Source organism: Schistocerca serialis, chromosome 10 (assembly GCF_023864345.2).
Source record: "Schistocerca serialis cubense isolate TAMUIC-IGC-003099 chromosome 10, iqSchSeri2.2, whole genome shotgun sequence".
Lineage (NCBI taxonomy): Eukaryota > Metazoa > Arthropoda > Insecta > Orthoptera > Acrididae > Schistocerca > Schistocerca serialis.
The window spans coordinates 193,345,243-193,366,535 of NC_064647.1; the positions used below are offsets into that span (position 1 = coordinate 193,345,243).

Below are 21,293 nucleotides of genomic sequence, written 5' to 3' on the forward strand. Positions count from 1 at the left end.
AACCTCTCACACTGAAAACCGCGCAAAATTCGAGCATTTATAAAACTTGAATAATCTTGAGTGATTTCCTGCTCTTTTAAATTTGGCGTGCTTCTTTCATGGCTTCTACAACAGTGTTCTGGAGTTTTTTGTGTATCATGGGGGATCATTTCCGTCTATTACTAATGTATTTGCTACGAAGCTGAAACTGTCGTCGATACTATTTCTTTGAATGTAAGCCACATCTGGTACACGATTACATAGTGAGGTCGGAAAGGAATGGAGTGCATCTCTTAGGAAGAAGACAGGAAAATTTTTATCTGATATATTTTTTTAAACAGATATATTTTGCGTTTACGTTTGGTGGTTTCAAATGGCTCTGAGCACTATGGGACTTAACACCTGAAGTCATCAGTCCCCTAGAACTTAGAACTACTTAAACCTAACTAACCTAAGGACATCGCACGCATCCATGCCCGAGGCAGGATTCGAACCTGCGAACGTAGCGGTCTCGCGGTTCCAGACTGAAGCGCCTAGAACTGCTCGGTCACCACGGCCGGCTACGTTTGGTGGGTTTGGATGTTACAGTTTCCGGTCTCGCTTCAACGACCTTTTGATCACTAATTCCTGTATTCATGATGAGGGTCCTCATTCGTTCAGGATGATTTGTTAAGCATGGTATGTCATGAATCGATTATGTTTTTGCTTCCATCTACGCTTCGAGTGGTCTCCTGAACTAAATTCCCGAAATAGTTTTCGGAGAAACTGTTAGTACAAATCATTTAGTAGTACCTACTAAGTCCTAGATTGAAGCAGTTGAGAAACGGTTTGAATTCACGAAACCCAGAGATATATGACACTGTATGGCATTAACATTTATTTTGAGAGATACGTATGGGGCCTGAAAAATGCACAGTGCAATGCCGAAACCGCTTGTCGTCAAAATAAAATAAAATAACAGCTACACAGCTGTCGGAGAATTTCAGTGATATTGACAATTAATCCCGGCCTACGTTTTACGCGGCTGTGACCATGTATTTTCGCCAAAATATGGAGGCTGGTTGGCGAACAGAAACAATCGTCATTGACGTCTGGTGGCAGATAAGTGCCACGAACAGTGGGAAGTCTGTAGGTGGAACATAAAAGGAGCGAGTCTGGTTTACGATCCATTCCATTAAACCGCTGCTGTCTTTTACGAGTGCAGCTGTTTGACGGCCGAGTTAAGATGGAAATTGCTTACAGTCAGAGAGCAATGAAAGCAAACGACTTGCTAGGTCACGCACAAGGTCTGGGGGACGTCCTCTATTCCTCCTCTTTAACTCTCTAATCTTCCTTCCGTCCTTATACTCTTCCTCCTCCTGCTAAACAGTCCATACCCGTGCAGATGACGCGTAACTAGTGCAAGAGAGTGGACTCGAATAGCGACACTTATCTGCCCCGAAAATCAGCAGGAGATGTGGCGTCTTTCGTACCTCACGGTTGTGTTCTGGGGCCTCCGCAATTCGCGGTACAGAAGCACAAGAAACCTCACTGATAGAGGCTGCTGCCATGTGAGGTTGCTAGCAGGCGAAGCATTTGTCAAGTACGAGGTGACACCGTCAGAAGCTTATCAGGAGATGGAGAAACACTTGCAGATGATCAGCTAAAATTTCTAAACAATTAAACAACGTTGCAGGAGCAGATGGGATTCCTATCAGCTTCTGCACGGAATCTGCATCGGTGTTAGCTTCCATTTTAAACATGATATACCTTAAACTATGTGTCCAGCGACTGGGAAAAAGCACAGGCCGCATCCGTTCACAAGAAGGGTTCACAAGTGATCCACAAAACTACTGTCCAACGTCATCGCTATAACTCTGTTGTATTACAAAAAATGGCTCTGAGCACTATGGGACTTAACATCTGAGGTCATCAGTCGCCTAGAACTTAGAAATACTTAAACCTAAGGACATCACACACATCCATGCCCGAGGCAGGATTCGAGCCTGTGACCGTAGCGGTCACTCGGTTCCAGACTGAAGCGCTTGGGACCGCACGGCCACACCAGCCGGCTGTTGTATTATCCTAGAACATATTCTGCGCTCAAATGTAACCAGGTACCTCGAACAGAATGATCTCCTCGGGGTCAACTAGCACTGATTACTAAAATATAGATCGTGCGAAACACATCTTGTGCTTTTGCCACAAATGATATCGTGAAAGCCGCGAAATAAGGATGTGAGGTAGATGTAGTATTTCTCCAATTCAGAAATGCCTTTCTCTCGGTTCCACACTAACATTTATTACCAAAGGTAATTTTATTTGCGGAGCAAAGACAGCTGTACCTCGACTGAGAACGAAGCATGGATGAAGAGTAAACGAAAGGCGTAGAAGTAACTTCAAGTGCGCTGCAGGGGAGTGTGTTGCGACTCTTGCTGCTCATGTCGCATATTAACAGCCTTCAGACTCTATGATAGTAACCTCACATTCTATGCCGATGATGCAGTTACCTGTAACCGCGTACTGTGAGATAAAAAAAAACCTGTACAAATATTCAGTAAGATAACGATAAGATTTCAGTGTTGTGCAAGGATTGGTAACTTACTTTAAATGTACAGAAATGTTAAATTGTGCATTCCACCAAACGAAAAACTTACTATCCTATGACTACAGTAACAACGACTCAGAATTAGAATTCGTCAACTCGTGTTAGGTAACTGGTTGTGTAGCCTCCACACCATATTTATTTCTATATTAAACTTAACCCAACTTTACCTCCCACTCTATGAAAGTCCAGACTATGTCTATTGTAGCCCTAAATTTGAACTCATGTCCTAACCTAACCACACCCTCGTAATGTGCAAAGTATCTGAGAAAACGGCGGTCAACAATCTGCGGCAGAACTATAATAATGGTCATGGCGTTTAAGGCTAGCCTGTGTGAGCAAACGTAAGACAGAAAAATTTCATAATATATATATATTTTTTTGTCCATAGCCCGCTCTATGAAAGTCCAGACTATGCCTATTGTAGCCCTAAATTTGAACTCATGTCTTAACCTAACCACACCCTCGTAATGCGCAAAGTATCTGAGAAAACGGCGGTCAACAATCTGCGGCAGAACTGAAATAATGGTCATGGGGTTTTGGGCTAACCTGTGTGAGCAAACTTAAGACAGAAAAATTTCATAATGTCTTTTTTGCATAGCGAGCTTAGACAGAAAAATTTCGGTTGTAGCGATAAAAGCAAACTATACTTTTTCTCTGTCGGTGGTTACCTTAAACTGCCCTCACACTGGCTACACGGGATGCTGCGTTACCAATCGACGAGCAAACCTGCTTGGCACTTGGTTGCAGATTGTGATCGACACTAGGAGATTCCAAATGAAAAACGAATGTGAAGAAGAAAATAAGAGCAAATAAAAAAGTCAGTGCAGTGATGAAAATGATATGGGAAAATATTATAAATAAAACAATCACATTTAAACCAATTAATTGAATAGAAATGATAATCAAAATATTTTGATTACGTTTAGGAAAATAAAAACCTTATCTTCTTCTGACGGCATTGGAACCTACGACCTTCTAGACGTAGGGTTTATACGCTACCTACTTCGCTACACCATTTCATAGCATGAACAGTGTTGTATTTATGACACTGGTGTCACAGTCGCAACGATTAATAGTAGCCTTAAAAAATTCGATTTCACGCAGTGTTGTGCGAAACTTATCTAATCCAATCCGACCTCTGTGATTATGATAACTGTATACGTGATGCTGAATCGCGTTTTCTTGCACGGAAGGATCCAGCAGTGTTTGGTCTGCACTGTGTATGAAATGTATGTGTGTGTGTGTGTGTGTGTGTGTGTGTGTGTGTTGTTTTTGGTGTGTTAATGATGTGTGATCAAATACGACATAAAAGGGCCAGGGATCTAAACTCAACATGAAAGAAAGCCGGACAAGAAACTGAAAGTGAACTGACCAATTGTTGTGACAGTTTGGCATCGGCGAACTGATAGAGCGTGACGTTGAGCGTTCTGATTGGAGGAAAGCAGCTACAACGCGTAAAGTGTCAACTATCAAAAAAATTTAAGTGCGCTCTATTAATGCTCTCTCTTCGCCAACAGTGGCGATTAATTCAAGCTCCCAATATGCAGATATAGACGTAGATACCATGTTCAAAGATTGGCCGCTGCCTCTAAACACGAGTAAATGTTACATGATTCGCACTGTTCACCAACCCAAGCAGAAGACGGGGTTTGTTGGTGTTCCACAATTTTTTCAATTGTGACTGTTATAACGGCCCCCCTGCCTTAATATGATGAAAATTCAGTTTTTTGTTAGTAAATAAAATGTAAAAACATTTCAAAGATGTTCGCAGGGTTGTCGTCACAACGCTGAATAATACTGTTTCAAAGATAAAGTTTATTGCTCTTCACTTTTGTTGTCTAGGGTATTATATATTTATAAGTGGTCCGAATTTTTAAAAAAGGTAAGGCTGCAGACATCTAATAGTTTTATAAAAGTCATCACACGCTTTTATTCCTCTTTAAAAACACACGTAAAGTTTACATAGCGTCTCTGACAAAACAGTTACATCTTGTGCCTCAACCTCTCTGGTTCTGCGATCCACACATGTTTACATACAATGGAATTAGCCGGCACTAAAAACACTGACTGACGTGACTTCCACAACTACACTGAGCCAACTGCCTGCCGGTCTTTGACAGTGCTCGTATTTATAACGTTCCGAAGAGGTCAACAAATTATCTCTTTCTTTAGAGTCAATTAAATTGTTATTGAATGAATTATTTACATGAAATGGTTACGAATGATTCTGGTGATCTGGTGTTTTGATTAAAAACATAAATGGTGCATTTTACAAACAATTACAAGTGTCAACCAAGTGAAATAGCTGGATTACAAAGTATTGAATATGACCTTTCTCATTTGCATAATATTGGGGTTAAAAAGTGCAAATCTGTAAATTACGTGAGTATACAGTAGAAAAGTATTATTAAACTTATTTGTCTTTCATACTAGGTGTAGTGAATAATCAGGTTTTCCTGGCCAAATTTTATAACGAACAATTTCTTAGTCACATATGTTGCCACATTGAATAAGCCTATGTGAGCAAAACATAACCGTTCCTAATGAAATATTCGTGTTAAGGCCGTTTAAACAAATGTACCTTGCTTTTTGAATCTCTTTTTGATCGAAATATTATTTATTAATGACATTGAAAAACATTGCATCATAATTGCACCCATCCGAAATTTAACTAATTTGAGTTTAATTTACTGAAAAATCGTAATTTATCCTCAGTATCGTATAACCTATACTTCTTTTCCCTCCCATCGGGATCGTTACACTGTGACCAAATGACGCTGCAAAGTTCATCATCACGGTCTAAATGAATTTCCATTTCCTAGTGCTGCAAATGACGTTTCGAATGGCAATCAGCTGAAGAACAGCTCTAAAACCGGCAAAAGAACGGGTGTAGAGCAGAACCTATTAAATTTGCCAATGATGATGTTTTCCAAATAATAAAGGCGAAACATGTATGGCAGCAAAAATTTGTTTCCTTCATTTGTAATTAGATGCAACACAAATTGATCATTATCAACATAATGTTCACAGTAACTTTTTCCTATATTCATGATGAATCCTCCACCCGTTACACCTTTTTCTGCTGCTGTTGATTCGTTTCACCACATAAACTTACCTGCTTTCCATTTCATTTCAGTCACCACAATATAGACCACTAGTTCCCATATCTTGGGTAATTTTGTGGAGGATAAAAACTGTAAGATGTTCGACTGTGTTTCAGTCAGGTTACTAAATTATTTTTAAAAGATAATTGCTGCTATCGCAGTTTTATGAGACTATAATGTTGATTATAGAAAATTACCAATAATTACTTTTTTTCTCAGTTACCAGCATTAATGCGAGACTGTGTGGTGTAGGTTACATGTTCCTGACATAGTCCACCCACTGCACAAATACTTTCTACCACATATTGTAGGACATGTACGTAGCAGAAACAAAGTATCTCATGGAACTGTGTTCTCCAAGTTTTGGATAGTTCCTGCATTAGAACAGAAATTTCTTCATTACTCACACTGCAACAGACAAAGGAACTAACAGACAGCAAAGCGCAACAGTGACCATACGAGGCATCCCACAGTGCTGTACTGAGTGTTTTTGTTTTCATTTCCATATTGACCAACTACAATGACGTACCAATTTCAGGGTTTTCTTCTTTCCCTGTCGTTGTTTCCTATTTTTCCAGTACTCCTTCATCCTCTACCCATGTTTTCTCCTTTCTGCTGTCCATGTTGTCCCAGATTTCTTATTTCTTCTACATTGAAAGCCCACTAAACTTAGTATATTGTTCATAAAAACGTTTCTATCCGTTACTTCCGATTCTTCGATGTTGTTTCTTTCTACTTCTCTACTTATTTCTGTAATCGATGATACTATCGATTCCTTCTTCTAGAAGTATAGGAACGTCTGTTTTTTTAGCTTGTTCTCATCCAGTCGGTAGAGGAGTCCAAAAAAGGTTAACCTCCTTTTAGCTATTGCTTCTAATATTTTTTCTAAATTTTCTCTAAACCCGCACGGCACTTCCCATTTCCCAGGCGTCTGTAGTTTGTATTATACCTATTATTTTTCTAATAATATGTAAAAATTCTGGTCTTATCAATGTTCTGCAGTGTTTTAGTTTCACTTTTCTAGATATGAATTACCTGTTGCAAATTTTGCCAGCCGGTGTGGCAGAGCGGTTCTAGGCGCTTCAGTCTGGAACCACGCCACCACTATGGTCGCAGGTTCGAATCCTGCCTTCGTCATTGATATGTGTGATGTCCTTAGGTTAGTTAGGTTTAAGTAGTTCTAAGTTCTAGGGGTCTGATGCCCTCAGAAGTTAAGTCCCATAGTGCTCAGATCCATTTGAACCATTTTTTTTTTTTTGTTGCAAATTTTCTTTGCCAAACCATTGCCCTCTCAATTCTGTTGACCCTTACATCCACTTCAAACTCCTGCAACCTGGGTTCTAAGTGTTCCAATGTTGCCTGTCACAAATCGGGATAAAGGAGGTGTGATAAAGCACACCACCTTGTAAGATGGCCATTTTTTGACGATATTATTGGCTGTGTTAATATCTGTAAAGCCAACTGATGTACTTGAAGAACTGTGATCAGACAAAAGAGTTGTTAGGTAACAGTATCTGTTTCTGCGATGCCAACACTGTGGAGTGGTAGAGTCTTTGGCAGTTAGTAATGTATAGCTGCGGTGTGCAGCGGGGGTATTCGTTGAGTGTGCAGTGTAATGCACGGACGCACTTCTGGAACTATGTAGCTACAAATTTATTACGAGGAGGAATGATGAATCAGAACAATCATTGGATAGCATACGAACATAGCAAAGGTTTTGAAAAGAAGAAGAAGGCAAAAAGTTTATTTTTATTTTTTGTAGTCTTATATTGTTGGTCCACTTCACCCTAGTCACAGTCGAGCTTTTGATAGTTATTCTATTGATTGATCTTCTGAGGTAATTTACTGTACCGTGGCAGTTATTAGATTAATTTTCGTATTAGTCAGCCATCTCTCATCTTATACAAGACTGTCGGCCAGATTCATTTTCGTTTTATTTTCTACTTCATTCGATACAGAAACTTGGATGACCACACATTGGGGATTTAGATGAAAGACTCCTTACTTTTCCTTCTCAATATACAATCAAACTTACTACGGTCATTACCTTCATATTACCTTTTCTGGTGGTCAACACTAACCGCCGGCCGCGGTGGCCGAGCGGTTCTAGGCGCTTCAGTCCGGAACCGCGCGACTGCTACGGTCGCAGGTTCGAATCCTGCCTCGGGCATGGATGTGTGTGATGTTCATAGTTTAGTTAGCTTTAAGTGGTTCTAAGCCCTAGGGGACTGATGACCTCCGATGTTGAGTCCCATACTGCCCAGAACCATTTGAACCATTTTTTGTACACTAACCACTTCACAATGGTCAGCCGGCTCAGAGGTCAAAGAGTGCGGTACAGCCTGCGAGCAACCAAGCTCTATGGCTGGACTTTACCTCAGGCAGGAAGTATTTCTGTAGACCTGGGAAGTGGGTTTCTAGTAGAGGCGATAAAATCGTTCCAAACAGTCTTGGGGACCACAGCCCAAATTTTCCTGTTGCTTCTTACTCATCTGTTTTGGTGCGCTCGGGACATCCGTAGCGCGTGAGAATGAAGTTTCAGGGCTCTCTCCACTTGACACAACCTGTGGAATGGTCCTGATTTTACGAACTTGTTGAGAGCGAAAGTTATTACACAGACGGAAAAAATCGCAACACCAAAAAATAATTATATACGAATGCGTGGTGTCTGTTCTTTTGGTCACGCATTTGTTAGCACATCTGCCTAATAAGCAGAACATCCCCTGATCGAATCCCGGTCTGGCACATGTTTTCACTCGTCGCCGCTGATTCCAACATAAAGTCCCGGTGCAGGTGACATCAATCCTCCCTTCCGATTCCTTTCCTTTCTTCCCACTTCACCTTCAATTTACATACAAAAAATAATTAATGTAGAGTAATGTAATTTTTGTAATACATTTGTTTAGGTAACACATTTAAGTGATTAACATTGCAAGATGACAGGCTAATGTAAACGCGAGAGAAGCCATCGCAAATATGAAATACTGGAACATTTATGACTGGTGTAACCACCAGAAGTTTGAATGTAAGCATGCAGAATCGCAAGCATTTCATTGTGCAGGTGCCGCATGTCAATTTGGTGGATAGAGTTCCACGCCTATTGCACTTGGTCACTATAAGGACGGTTAACACTTGTTATGGAACATCTTCTTGATGCAATAATTTACCAAAAGCCGTATGTATTGTAGAAATTTATTTTATTTTATGAACTTCTATGTGCTACCAGTTTCGGCATTGTATTGATGCCATTTTCAGGCCCCACTCGTCACAGTCGTAAAATCGCTATACACGGAAGGAGCCATATAACTAGATCCGTGAATCATTTCAGCTCTTGGTGGCCAAGCGACACAGACTGTGTCACGGATCTAGTTATATGGCTCCTTCCGTGTATAGTGATTTTACGACTATGACGAGTGGGGCCTGAAAATGGCATCAATATAATGCCGAAACTGGTAGCACATAGAAGTTCATAAAATAAATCTCTGCGATACATACGGCTGTTGGTAAATTATTGCATCAAGAAGTTCATGCCGGCCGTGGTCCCACGATCCGTAATGGATCAACGAAGATTGTTATGGGACGCGCTGGAGTTGTCGTCCGATGATGTCCCATGTGTGCTGGATTGGAGACAGATCTGGTGATTGAGCAGACCAAGGCAACATCACGACACTCTGCAGAGCATGTTGGGTGCCAACAGCGCTATGTGGACGAGCGTTATCCTGTTGAAAAACACTCCTAGAATGCTGTTCATGAATGGCAGCACAACAAGTCTAATCCCCTCACTGACGCACAACATTGCATTCAGTGTGCGTGGGGTAACCACGAGGGTGTCCCTGCTGTCATACGAAATCGCACCACAGACACACTATCCAGACTGTCAAGCACACAGACAGGTTGGATGAAGGTCCTCAACTGATCTCTTTCTAACCAATACACTGGCACCGAGACAGAACCAGCTTTCATCAGAAAACGTAACAGACCTCTATCCCGCCCTCCAGTGAGCTCTCGCTTGACGCCACGGAAGTCGCAAATGGAGTTTGTTTGGGGTCAGTAGAATGCAGGCTACAGGGAGCCTAGCACGGAGGTGTCCTTGAATAACCGATTTGTAACAATTCGTTGTGTCACTGTGTTACCAGCTGCTGCTCAAATTGCTGCTGCAGATGCAGTACGATGCCGCGTGGCTGTTCGGGACCCGGTCTTTTTGCGAACGTACTTCCTCGTGATCACCGCTGTCACTACTCATGTACAGTGGTTAAATTTCTGCCAAGTCTTTCTGCGATATCTCGTTGGTGGCGACCCAAGTATTACCCTTTTTATTCTTTATTCCTTTTCTTATTCAGGTTTAAAATCAATCCAATGTCAATTGTACTTTCAATGATCATTTCTCTTTGATTATCGTAATGTTGTTGTTCTTGTGGTTTTCAGTCCGAAGACTAGTTTGATGCAGCTCTCGATGCTACTCTTCGAATGACTACAGCAACTTACGTCCTTCTGAATCTTCTTACTGAATTCATCTCTTGGTCTCCCTCTGTGGCAACGGCCTTGCTGCGGTGGATCCACCGGTTCCCGTGAGATCACCGAAGGTAAGCGCTGTAGGTCGTGGTCGGCACTTGGATGGGTGACCATCCAGGCCGCCATGCGCTGTTGCCATTTTTCGGGGTGCCCTCAGCCTCGTGACGTCAACTGAGGAGCTACTCGACCGAGTAGTAGCGGCTTCGGTCAAGAATACCACCTTACGTCCGGGAGAGCGGTGTGCTGACCCCACGCCCCTCCTACCAGCATCCTCCTCTGAGGATGACACGGCGGTCGGATGGTCCCGGTAGGCCGCTCGTGGCCTGAAGACGGAGTGTCTCCTTCTGTGATTTTTACTCGCCACACTGCCTTCCAGTACTAAGTTGGTGATACCTTGATGTCTCAGAATTTGCCCTATCAGTCTAACACTTCTAATAATCCGGTTGTGCCATAAATTTCTTTTCTCCCCAGTCCCGTTCAATACTTTCTCTTTAGATACGTGATCTACCCATCTAATCTTCAGCGTTCTTCTGTAGCCCAACATTTCAAAAGCTTCTATTGTTGTCTACATTGTTTATCGTCCATCTTTCACTACTATATATGGTTGCACTCCATACAAATACTTCTAGAAAAGACCTCCTAACACTTAAATCTATATTCGATGTTAACATATTTCTCGTCTTCAGAAACTCTTTTCCTGCCATTGCCAGTCTATATATCCTCTCTACTTCGACTATCATCAGTCATTTTACTGCTCCGATAGCAAAACTCATCTACGACGTTAAGTGCCTCGTTTCCTCATCTCATTACTTCTGCTTCATCTGGTTTAATTCGACTACATTTCATTATTCTTGTTTTGCTTTTGTTGATGTTCATCTGGTATCTACCTTTCAAGACACTGTCCATTTCGTTCAACGGATCTTCCAAGTCTTTTACTGTCTCTAACAGTAAATCTTTTATTTCTTCTCCTTGAACAGTAATTCCTTCTCCAAACTGTGCTTTGGTTTCCTTCATCGCTTGCACAATTTTCAGATTGAATAAGACTGGGGATAAGCTATAACCCTGTCTCATTCCCTTCTCAATTATTACTTCCTTTTGATGCCCTTCGACTCTTATAACTGCCGTCTGGTTGCTGTACAAGATGTAAATAGCCTTTCGCTGCCTGTATTTTACTCGTGCTACTTTCAGAGTTTCAAAGACAGTATTCCAGTCCGCACTGGAAGTCTACAGATGCTATAAACATAGATTCGCCTTTCCTTCAACTATGTTCTAAGATAAGTCGCAATGTCAGTATTGCCTCGTGTGTGGCCACATTTTTTCCGTAATCCAAACTGATCTTCCCTGATGTCGGCCTCTACCAGTTTTTCCATCCTTATGCACAGAATTCGTGTCAGTATTTTGCAATTATGCCTTATTAAACTCACAGTTCAATCATATCCACACCTCTCGGCACCAGCTTTCTTTGGAATTGAAATTATTTTTTTTTCTTCTTGAAGTCTGAGGTATTTCGAATTAATAAATTACATTTTTCCAGATCAGCCTATGTCATTCAATAGCTAGAAGCACGGAAACAAGGACATTACCACACATCGCGTCGTCGTACTATGTGATCAAAAGTATCTGGACGCCCCCAAAAACATACGTTTTTCATATTAGGTGCATTGTGCTGCCACCTACTGCCAGGTACTCCATATCAGCGACCTCAGTAGTCATTAGACATCGTGAGAGAGCAGAATGGGGCGCTCCGCGGAACTCACGGACTTCGAATGTGGTCAGGTGATTGGGTGTCACTTGTGTCATACGTCTGTCAGCGACATTTTCACACTCCTAAACATCCCTAGGTCCAGTGTTTCCGAAGTGATAATGAAGTGGAAACATGAAGGGACACGTACACCACATAAGCGTACAGGCCGACCTCGTCTGTTGACTGACAGAGACCGCCGACATTTGAAGAGGGTCGTGATGTGTAATAGGCAGACATCTATCCAGACTACCACACTGGAATTCCAAACTGCATCAGGATCCACTGCAAGTACTATGAGAGTTAGGCGGGAAGTGAGAAAACTTGGATTTCATGGTCGAGCGGCTGCTCATAAGTCACGCTTGTTTTAAGGAGCGCGAACATTGGACGATTCAACAGTGGAAAAATGTTGTGTGGAGTGGTGAATACAGGTACACAATGTGGCGATCCGATAGCAGGGTGTGCGTATGGCGAATGCCCGGTGAACGTCATCTGCCAGCATGTGTAGTGCCAACACTAAAATTCGGAGGCGGTGGTGTTATGGTGTGGTCGTGTTTTTCATAGGCTTGCATCCCTTGTTGTTTTGCGTGGCAGTATCACAGCACAGGCCTACATTGGTTTTTTAAGCACCTTCTTGCTTCCCGCTGTTGAAGAGCAATTCGAGGATTGGGACCGCATCTTTCAACACGATCCAGTAGATGTTGATAGTGCACGGTCTGCGGCGGAGTGGTTACACGACAATAACATGCCTGTAATGGACTGGCCTGCACAGACTCCTGACCTGAATCCTATAGAATACCTTTGGTATCTTCACTTAAAACTTCCGGGCTGATAGGCCGTGGTCGAAGTATAAAACTCTCTCCTGACGTTTCGTCTCCGACTGCGGGAGACATCCTCGAAGGTAAAGCGGCGAACTGCGAAGAGAACTCGACGAAGCGCTGATTATATAGGCAGTACAGAGGGCGCCACAGTCGATCACGTGGCGTCGGCTATGAGATTGTCTCTGGTAATGCCAACATTCTCGATTGAAAGCAATCGATCGTCACGCTTGCGGTGCAACGCTGACACCCAAATTTTATCCATTTTAACACCTTCGTCTTTCCTGTTAAAATTATTACGATGTTTATCAATCTCGATAGCCTCTCTATACAAGTGTGCATAATAATGCGAGGTGTTTGATATGACGCTCGTCTCGCTGAATTTTATTTCATGATCACCTTCCTGGTAAACATGTTCCGCTACGGCGGCAATTCCTCTTATGTTCAACAAGACGGGTGTTCACACTTCTCTTTGTGGTACCGATGTAAACTACAAGGAATTTTATATACCCCCGGTGTAGCCAAAGGGTCTCGTGCATCTTTTGCCGACCTTAAAAATTCTTTTATTTTTCTGGTGGGTCTGAAAATAGTTTCCACCCCATACTTGCCTAAAACTTTCCCACTGCGGTCTATGAACTTACTAATGAACGGAAGAAAAACTTTGCCCTTGGATGACTGTTCTTCGTCGTTACTCCTGATTCTCTGCCTAGAGCGAAGTGCTCGATCTATATCCTTCCTAGAATAGCCATTCTTCACGAACGTTGACCGTAGATGTTCAATCTCATCTTTTAAATAAATAGGTTCACAAAGTTTGTACGCCCTGTCTACCAAAGTTTTCATTACACCTCTTTTTTGTCTAGGGTGGTGGTTTGATTCTTTGTGTAGATTGTGGTGTCACCGCCAGACACCACACTTGCTAGGTGGTAGCTTAAATCGGCCGCAGTCCATTTAGTACATGTCGGACCCGCGTGTCGCCACTGTGTGATCGCAGACCGAGCGCCACCACAAGGCAGGTCTCGAGATACTGACGAGCACTCGCCCCAGTTGTACGGACGACATTGCTAGCAACTACACTGACGAAGCATCGCTCATTAGCCGAGCAGATAGTTAGAATAGCCTTCAGCTAAGTGCATGGCTACGACCTAGCAAGGCGCCATTAGCCTTACATAGTTTGATAGTTATCGTATGAAATGTCTCATCAAGAACGTTGTAAACCAACAAGGATAATTAAAAGTTAAGTATTCGAGGAGCTGCATACTTTTCTTATTAGAATTCACTACTTATCCTGTTCCAGAATTCACGCCCGTCTGCGTTAGATAGCGTGCATTTCGGCCTCCTCTATCTACAAGGTGTTGGCACATTTGCCAACACATCATAGATAACGATCAGTATGTGTGGGCTTTCTATGCACCTTATGGCCCAACATTCCGTCCCGTCGTTTAATCACAGACACATCCAGGAAGCTCAATTGCCCATTCTTTTCCGTCTCCGTAGTGAATTGGATTTTCGGATTAATGCTGTTTAAATGTGTCAGGAAGGAATCCAACTCCTCTGCTCCGTGTGTCCATACTACGAACGTGTCATCGACATAGCGATACCATCTGGCTGGTCTCTTACTGGCAGTCTGCAACGCCCGTTGTTCAAAAGTCTCCATAAATATGTTAGCCACAGCAGGACTGAGAGGGCTGCCCATAGCCACCCCGTCAATCTGTTCATAAAAGTTATTATTATACTGAAAGTACGTTGTGGTGAGGCAGTGTTGGGATAATGCCACAATATCGGTAGGAAAAATATCCGCTATGCATAAGATAGCTTCGTTTACCGGAATCATGGTAAATAACGACACAACGTCAAAACTGACGAGGATATCATCCGGGCCCACGCTCATTTCCTTTAACTTGTCAATGAAATGAGCTGAATTTTTAATATGACTGTCCGTCCTACCAACATAAGGCTGCAGCATTGAGGCAAGGTGTCTAGCTAACTCGTGTGTTGGTCCGCCTATAGCGCTGACAATTGGCCTCAACGGAATCCCAGGTTTATGAACTTTGGGTAAGCCATAAAGTCTATGTGGATATGCTTCTGTTTTACAAAGCAGCTTCTTATCGTCGGAGCGAAATGAAGACGCTTTCACCAGTCGATTTGTCATTCTTAAAATCTTCATAGTCGGATCTTTCTGGAGTTTTTGTAATTGGAGGGAACCAAAACGTTACTGATTTTTCCATGACAGTCCTCACTGTTCAGTATGACGCGTGCGACCTCCCCGAGTACTCTCCCGCCTTCAGCCTGCGAGAGGAAGCCGCTCGCCCGTGACTGTAATCGCACGCTCTCGTCACTGAGTCATTCTGTAGAAGCAGAACCACAAAGAAACGATTACTGCCGAGCAGACATCTATGGCTAGTATGATTTATGTGGCAACTGTGCCCTCTGCGTGATGCAGCTGCCGCCTACACAGCGCGTCAGTGTTCCACCTTTGTCGCTACTTCGCTACTGTACGGAATTCTAAGATCGTGAAGGTCAGCGAGCGGGTGCCGAAGTACGTATGCTGTCTGATCTGGGCGATTTCTGTCGATTGATGACTATAGCGACACTGTAAATACTCCTTGAAACAAATAAGTTTACTAAATTACCTTCCATTAGGAAGTAGAATACGCTCCACGACTGTGATATAGCTTTCAGATTGGTAAAGAGCGCCGGCCGGGGTAGCCGAGCGGTTCCAGGCGCTACAGTCTGGAGCCGACCGACCGCTACGGTCGCAGGTTCGAATCCTGCCTCGGGCATGGATGTGTGTGATGTCCTTAGGTTAGTTCGGTTTAAGTAGCTCTAAGTTCTAGGGGACTGATGACCACAGGAGTTGAGTCCCATAGTGCTCAGAGCCATTTGAACCATTTTTTGGTAAAGAGCAGCAATCGGTCGTCGTTTCCGTTCTAGTTTTTCTAGAGCAGATCCAAATTTCGGCTAGAAACTATACATTATCAATGCTAAAAATACGAGAAGTATGTAGTCTGAGCATAGTAAACAAAAATCGCAACCTAACCTAATTCGCTTATACATTAAACGGCATACCAGTATTTTGGAGTTGTTATACATGTCCTAGTACATCTACACCTGTTGTTCAGGTTTTTGTCACGGTCCATTGAAGACCAGAGTGTAATGAAAGTAGGCTTTGCGAAGAACTATGGCTGTTTGGCGCTCTCTATATGACCTACGTTATACATAACCTTCATAGTGAAGCACGTAAGGTCCCTAATGAAATTTAAAAGCTGCGTAGGAATAAAATAAAACAAAACAAATTTACGTAAGGTTTCTGGCTTTGCTGTACTAACTTACCGCTACATTTAACAGTTAACACTTTTTTTTCCTTTATAGAGTTTCAAAAAAATGGTTCAAATGGCACTTAAACCTAACTAACCTAAGGACATCACACACATCCATGCCCGAAGCAGGATTCGAACTTGCGACGTAGCGGTCGCGCGGTTCCAGACTGTAGCGCCTAGAACCGCTCGGCCACTCCGGCCGGCGTATTGAGTTTCGATTCCCCTCGAAGGGGGCGGCCTGGCAGCAGTTTAGTACGCCGCCCTTCAGCCTACAGAATTTGTTTAAAAAATGAAGATAATAAATAATGAAAGCAGGCGATAAAATCGGCGACTTAAATGGTAAAATGGCGGAAAATTATGGAACTTAAAACATAAAACAAAGTGTTAGTGATGTTAATAAAATACACAGGAAGCAGACAGGTAAAATAATAGACAATTAAAAAACACAGCGACAGTCTGGTTTCTGTTCGCAAGAGATATAGAAATCACACCCAGCGACAGCATATGTCTGTTCACAACACTGGAAAGACGCATAACACTGAACACTCACTTGAACACTGCACTAAAAAGTTGTCACAAATATGACACACCACAGCTGAGGGCAGACGGGGGGAACCTGGACAGATGATGGGAATGAAAAGAGGAGAAGCAAAGGAAAAACGAAGTGGGTGGGGGTAGGGGGGGAAGGAGCCGACAGTCGACGAGGATTCATAAGAGAGGAGGGGGGGGGGGGGCGGCTGGGCAGATGCAAGAGGGAGTAGGGAAAGGCAGAGGAGGGGAATGCAAAAGGACTCGGGGGTGGGGGAGAAGGTGGCAGAGAGAGGGTAGGTGGGAAAAAAACAGAAGGGGGGAAAGAGGGAGCCCACTGAAAGGACAGAGGAAAGGAGAGGGCATGATGATCAGAGTTGATAGGAGGAATAAATGGAGGGACAGAGGGCTTCATCTGGGAGGGGGAGTTGACCGAAGCCACCTTGGGAAAGGAGATGAAGGGTGTAGAGATGGAGGGTAGGGGGGACACAATAGTGAAGGCACGGCAGAGGGCCGGGGTTGGAGAGGAGCAACCAGTGGATGAGGGGGAGTAAGGTGGCAGAAGGTGTAGAGTATGAGGATATGTTCGAGGAATAGGAGCAGATGAGGAAAGGAATCAGGTCGTAGAGGATCCGTGTGGGGGATGGGCGGAATGAATGGCGCTCGAGAATCTGGGGGGACTTATAGAATTTGGGAGGAGGGGGGGGTGAGCGGATAGCCAGGTGGGATTGGCATAACAGAGGATGGGATGGATCAAGGATTTGTATGTCTGGCCAGAGAGGAGTTTGAGGAGTCAGAGGTGGTTGTGTACTTTGGATTGGATGGAGCAGAGATGAGAGATCCAGGTGAGGTGACGGTCAATGGTGAGGCCAAGGTAGGTGAGGGTGGGGGAGAGGCAGACAGGACAGGTACAGATGGTAAGAGAGAAATCCAGGAGCTGGAAGGAGCGAGTGGTACAACCTACGATGATTGCCTGGGTCTTGGAAGGATTGATTTTCAGGAGCCACTGGTTACACCTGGTGGCAAAAAGGTCAAGGTGATTCTGGAGAAGGCGTTGCGACCGTTGGAGGGTAGGAGCGAGGCCAAGGAATGCGGTGTCATCGGCATACTGTAGGAGGTGTACTGGTTGGGGGAGGGGGGGGGGTTGGGGCATGTCTGCCGTATACAGGAGGTAAGTTAACATTAGACTTCTTGCCACTATGTAACAGCCATTGACGCACTCCTGTATTACTGCTATGGCTATAATACTGAACGTACATAACTTTCTCCATGTTATACTGGTTTAGAAGCTGGCACATTGTTAATAACAGCAATTCAGAATCTTCTTTTTATTGTTCTTATTGATTAAAAATCTGTATGAAGTGGCATAGAATTCATTATCTTCTACATCCGTTATGTATTGGCAAATCGCACCAGCGATCTATCTTAGCGACATCTTGCCCCATCTATGAACTATTCAATAAGTAATATGAGCCACATTCCTTCCCATGACAACTAAAATCCAAAAGAAAATATTCTAATAAATTCCAATATTCGCAGCGTATATCATGTGCCTCCTAGCTGTTTGTAAATTTTATGAAAATAATTTTCCATATGCTTTTAAAGAATAACAAAATAAATGACTCACAAGGCCAGAGTATGCCATTTTTATATCTTCTAATGTTAACTTTTAAGGTTGGAAGTAAGTCAATACAGCAACGTCAGTAATATAACTTTTATTTCATTTTATTTTGTCCCTATCCAAACTTCAAATTTATTAGAGATCATAATTCCTTTACTATGAAGCTTATGCATTATGCAGTTCATATAGAGGGTGCCACACAGCTAATAGATTTGTTCTCTGCAATGCCTACGTTCATTACGCAGTAGTCTTTAATGAGCTGTGACAAGAGCCCAAAAATCAGGTGTAGACGTACCAGGGCACTTATAACAACTCCGAAATACTGGGTTGGGGTTGTTGTGGGGGAGGGGACCAGACAGCGAGGTCATCGCTCTCATCGGATTACGGAAGGACGGGGAAGGAAATCGGCCGTGCCTTTTTAAATGAAACCATCCCGGCATTTGCCTGGAGTGATTTAGGGAAATCACGGGAAACCTAAATCAGGATGGCCGGACGCGGGATTGAACCGTCGTCCTCCCGAACGCGAGTCCAGTGTGCCGACCACTGCGCCACCTCGCTCGGTCCGAAATACTGGTGTGTAACTTAATGTACAAGAGACATAGGTTATGTCACGAGTTGTAATTTTGTATACTATACTCTGACTACTCTAATGTTATTCCATCTGCATTTCTGGCTAAAATACTTTTCATTACGAGAGATTCATTGTAGAATGAGAGTGATTTGGTTTTTGCAGTGGAATAGTTAGCTCTGAACCGTCGAATATCCTCCAACACTAATGCCCATTAGGTGATGTTTATTTCCGATTTGCCTGGTTTTCGGATGTGATGAAAATTTGGATTTTAAAATAATATTTCCCAACACTCTGATGAATCCTTTCCACAGCAGATATATTTTCCATAAGCATTTGCAAAGATGTTCACACAAAAACTGCCAAAGCAGTATCTGTTACAGCCCTTGCGTCGTTACATTGGCCAAACTGCGATTGACTTCAAGTGCCTTACACCGCTCAATATATACATTATCTTAACAATGAAACCTACTGGCACATTAAAACTGTGTGCCGGACCGAGACTCGAACTCGGGACCTTTGCCTTTCGCGGACAAGTTCTCTCCCAATTGAGCTACCAAAGCGCGACTCACTCCCCGTCCTCACAGCATTAATTCCGCCAGTACCTCGTCTCCTACCTTCCAAACTTTACAGAAGCTCTCCAGTAATGCCAGTTCTGCAATTTCGCAAGAGAGCTTCTGCGAAGTTTGAAAGATAGGAGACGAGGTACTGGCGGATTTAGTGCTGTCAGGAGGAGGGTAAGTTGTGCTTGCGTAGCTCAGTTGGTAGAGCACTTGCCGCGAAAGGCAAAGGTCCCGAGTTCGATTCTCTGTCCGGCACATATTTTTAATCTGCCAGGAAGTTTCATATCACCGCACACTCCGCTGAAGAGTGAAAATTTCATGTCTGGTACTATCTTAGCAATGTATGTTCTTTGGCTTATTGTCAAAAACTATTACATTACCTGATTTATAATGCAAAGTTAATGACTTACAACACACTGTTTGTACAGTTTTTAAGAGAATAAATGATGATTCACTCTAATTACATTTCTAAATATTATTCTTCTGACTTCTGTGTGGAAAGTTGGTTATGAAGTTACAGTAACAATACCTATCGTAAAATCATTAATTACATCTTGATTTCACGTTAAATTTTATTTCTGACAATAATAAACATACATTAAAAATACCAAAACGGAATTTAAGATTAAAGTTCTGTACGATTATTTCGTAGCACCAAAATTACTGAAAATCAATAGTGTTTGCATCAGAAAGTTCGAGCATCGTTAATTTAAAAGATAATTATAACTGATGTAACTGGTTTTTCGTTATCGACATGATACATAAAGTCACGTCAAATACACCAGATAACAAAAATGTTCCAAAAGTGTTTTCAGATGTGTTGAATTTTACGAATTTTGCTAATTAATTGTTGGTTTACTTACAACATACATATTTATCATAACATTTCTATGGGAATGTAATAATGCGATCACGAGAATGAAATTAGAAATTTTCCTGAAATTTACGACAGTATATTAATTTACAACATCAGGTTGTAACAAATTATACCTTTCTGTTAATTACAGTTAAGTGATCTGTAATAATGTTAATGATGTTGATTCGATATACAGGTGAAACGTACACTTTAATTTGCTGATAAAAAACCCACGCTTTCTAACTCTTGTCCACTAAATATTGTGGATCGGATAATAAACAATCTACCAAACTTCAGTGGTATCGAAGCACTCATTAACTACTCTATAACTAGTCTTATTACACTACGTACTTGTTGTATTTTTGACACTCATAATGGGTGGTTACTAGCCGAAATCTGGCTCTGCTCCAAAACAGCTAGGACGGAAACGTCGACTGACAGATGCACTTTACAGGAGCAAATTTGGTGCATTCCCGTTTCATCTTTATTTCAATTACTCATCTAGGTTTACATCTAAATGGATGCTCTGCAAATCGCACTTAAGAGTCTGGCAGAGGTTTCATCGATTTATCTTCACAATAGTTCTCTATTATTCCAATACCTAAGAGCGCGCGGAAAAATCCAACACCTGTATCTTTCCGTTCGAGTTCTGATTTCCCTTACTTTATTATGATGATCCTTTCTCCCTATATAGGTCGGTGTCCATAAAATATTTTAACATTCGGATTAGAAAGTTGGTGATGGAAATTTCGTCAGAAAATTCTGCCGGAACGAGAAATGCCCTTGATTTAATGATTTCCACCTCAAATCCTGTACCATGTCCGTCACACTCTCTTCTGTCTGTAAGACGCAGTCTTTATTTCGCCTTCCTCACAACATTTTCTGCGTGTTATTTCCGATTAAGTTGTTCGTCATTGTAATTCCTAGGCGTTTAGTTGAATTTAGGGTCTTTAGATTTGACTGATTTATCATGTAACCATAGCACTTATGTGGATAATCTCACCCTTTTCATTATTTAGGGTCAATTTCCATTTTTCGCACCATACAGATATCTTTTCGAAATCGTGTTTCAATTTGTTTTGATCTTATAATGACTTTA

The 21,293-nt window shown here is 42.4% G+C and overlaps 1 protein-coding gene and 1 pseudogene across 2 annotated transcripts in view; one reads left to right on the forward strand and one right to left on the reverse strand.

The window, feature by feature from the left end:
* Positions 1-21,293, reverse strand: part of LOC126425068 (retinol-binding protein pinta-like) — a 271,017-nt gene that overhangs the window by 166,712 nt on the left and 83,012 nt on the right. The gene's annotated exons all lie outside the window — the stretch shown is intronic.
* LOC126425574 (5S ribosomal RNA) lies at positions 10,203-10,320 on the forward strand (annotated as a pseudogene).